We start from the raw sequence: 3092 nt of genomic DNA on the forward strand, positions 1-3092 counted from the left end.
AACATGTAAAGAGCTCTTACACTCAATAACCAAAAGACAAATAACCCAATTAAAAATGGGCAAAGATTCAAATAGACATTTCTCCAAAGAAGATAGATATACAAATGACCAATAAACACACAAAAAGATGCTCAACATTATTAGTCATTAAGGAAAGGCAAATCAAAGCCACAATGAGATACCACTTCATACCCACTAGGATGGATGGTTATAATAAAAGACAGACAATAAAAGTGTTAGTGATGATTTGGAGAAATTGGAACCCTCATATATTGCTGGTAGGATTGTAAAATGGTGCAGCCACTTGGGAAATTAGATTGACAGGTCCTCAGGTGGTAAAACATTTACTGTATGAGCTAGTGATTCCAATCCCAAGTATATTCTCCAGAAAATTGAAATCCTGTGTCCACACAAAATATATACACAAGTGTTCATAGCATTATTATTCATAATAGCTAAAGAGCAGAAACAACCCAAATGCCAGTCAGCTGAGGAATGAATAAATAAAATATAATAAATTTGTATGAGGGAATAATATTGTGTTGTGTTATGGACTGAATTTTGTCTCCTGCCCAAATTCATATATAGAAGTCCTATATTAATATGAGGAGGTAGGAACTTTGGGAAGTAATTAAGTTTAGATGAGGTCATGAAGTCTTGAGCCCCCATGATGGAATTATGCCCTTATAAGAAAAGGAAGAGACACTAGAGCTTCCTCTCTCCACCATTTCAGGATACAGTGAGAAGGGGGCCAGCTACAAGCTAAGGAACAAATCTGCTAGCACCTTGATATCAGACTTTCCAGCCTCTAGCACCATGAGAACTAAATGTTTGTTGTGTAAACCACTCAGTCTATGTTGTTTTGTTATAGCAGCCTGAACTAAGACAGGTTGTGTGAAGGAATGAAGTATTGATATATGCTACACATGGATGAACCTTGAAAAAAATCATGTTAAGTGAAAGAAGTCAGACACCAAAAACCACACAAAAAAAAAAAAAAAAAAAAAAAAAAAGAAAAGAAAAGAAGGGGCACCTGGGTGCCTCAGTGGGTTAAAGCCTCTGCCTTCGGCTCGGGTCATGATCCCAGGGTCCTGGGATCGAGGCCCACATGGGGCTGTCTGCTGAGCAGGGAGCCTGCTTCCTCCTCTCTCTCTCTCTGCCTGCCTCTCTGCCTACTTGTGATCTCTGTCAAATAAATAAATAAAATCTTAAAAAAAAAAAAAAAGAAAAGAAAGAAAAAAAAAATAGAGGGAACTGCTTCATTAAAACCAATCCCAAATCAGCTAGTGGAGATGTGATTCAGCTTCAGCATTGCCAGTCATTTCTCTCAAGACAGATTGTAAGAGAGGTCATAACATCTCCCTTAGAAGCAGACCACTGTGCACATGCGGGAGCTCCCTGTTTCCGTCTTGCACCTGTTGGGTCGGTGGGACCTGCTTAGACTTGTGAACCCGGAAGAAGTCTCCAGCAGCGGCTGAAACTGGTGCAATAGTACCTGAGTATTGGGAGCATCACCTTTGTTTTTTTCTTTTAAACTCGTCTAGCAGTCTTGTCTTTGCTTGAAATCTTCTAGCAAGAAAAAGAATGCAAGTAATTAGACTTAATCTGATGCACTAACTTCTTACTTCTAAAAGCACTTAAACGTAAACCTTTGGTTGAGGATGGTAGCAATTCCTAATTACTGAAATCCCTTGTCCTAATTATATTGAAATCCCCATAAATGGGTAACGGCAAGTGTCATGAGGTTGCCTGAAAGTTTTCTCTTAAATTTATTTCTTTGGTTGTGGAGACATGAACATTGCACAAATTTGCCATTTTAACTATTCTGAGGTGTATGGTTGAGTGGTATTAAATGCATTCTCTGCATCGTACATGAGGCTACTTTTTGAAATTTATCTTTTAGTTGGTCACCTTTTCCCTTCAGAATAGGAAAGTGCACTCCAAGTCCTTCCACATCCAGTTCAGGGACATCAGTATTATTGTGGAGAGAACCCTGATACCAATCAGATAATTCTGAATTGCTTCATCCAGTACTTTTTGGGTAGGTTGTGTGAAGTCGGGATTAGCAAATTCTGGATGAAAAAGAATGCAGGTCCCAAGGATCCATCATAACCAACGTCAGTGGAAAATTCTTTCTTTGAGATTGCCTTGATTCCAGTAGACTGTTTAATCCACTTGGCTCTCCTGTGTCATACTTGCTGATTCTTTTCCTAAATCAGGGCAGACATAATTACAGCCCTCCTTTACTTCCATAGCTGTTTACAGGGATTGCTCTAGAGGAATTCCTACTTCTCAGCCTCTCAGCAGTTGCTGAATGAAATATGTTATAACTTGCCCTGTGATTGGAATGTGCCCTCCACAGCTGCAGATCACAGGTCCCTCAGTTCCAGGAAGGACAGGAGTGGTACCATCTTCACTATCTGGTCACCACACCAGTCACTATCAATTTTCTTACTTGTTTTGATGCTCGGGATGCTGCCTATGCAAGAGCAGCCGGCATGGCTTTGTATAAGCCTGAAGTTTTGTAGGGCTTGAATGTTATTTTAACAATATATTCTGTTTTCGGGAGCATTTAGTGGAGGTTTAATCAGCAGAAAGCAATGACTTTCAAATTCTGCTTTACGTATTTAAAGAACACTTGTTCCATAGACCTTTCCATCAAGTGGCAGTCTTCAACTATACCATACTGAGTTGGCCACTTCATGCTACGTGTTGCTTTTCCTATTACTTCATGCCCAATAAAGAAATCCAGGTTCACATTGCCTTTTCCCAGGAAGCTAAGATGGCCATAGATGTCCATGTCGCAGTAAGATCCAGGCTGGACCACAGTCAGAGAATTCTGTATAATTGTTTTGAATGGAGGTTATAGGGGAAGCAAGATAACACTTTGATTTCCAGGTTATTGTTTGCATCATTATTATTCTTTTTTACCTTCTTTTGTTTCAAATTTTTATTTTAATTCCAGTTAGTTAACATATAATGTAATATTGTTCCCAGGAGTAGAATTTAGTGATTCATCACTTACATATAACACCTAGTGTACTCATCACAACAAATACCATCCTTTTAAGAAAATACAAGTCAAAGAAGTC

At 38.9% G+C, this 3092-nt stretch overlaps 1 pseudogene; it reads right to left on the reverse strand.

Moving 5' to 3' along the window:
- Window positions 1-1920: 1920 nt before the first annotated feature.
- LOC132010581 (actin-related protein 3-like) lies at window positions 1921-2749 on the reverse strand (annotated as a pseudogene).
- Between the last annotated feature and the right edge of the window lie 343 nt (window positions 2750-3092).

The sequence above is a fragment of the Mustela nigripes genome, chromosome 2 (genome assembly GCF_022355385.1).
Source record: "Mustela nigripes isolate SB6536 chromosome 2, MUSNIG.SB6536, whole genome shotgun sequence".
Classification (NCBI taxonomy): domain Eukaryota; kingdom Metazoa; phylum Chordata; class Mammalia; order Carnivora; family Mustelidae; genus Mustela; species Mustela nigripes.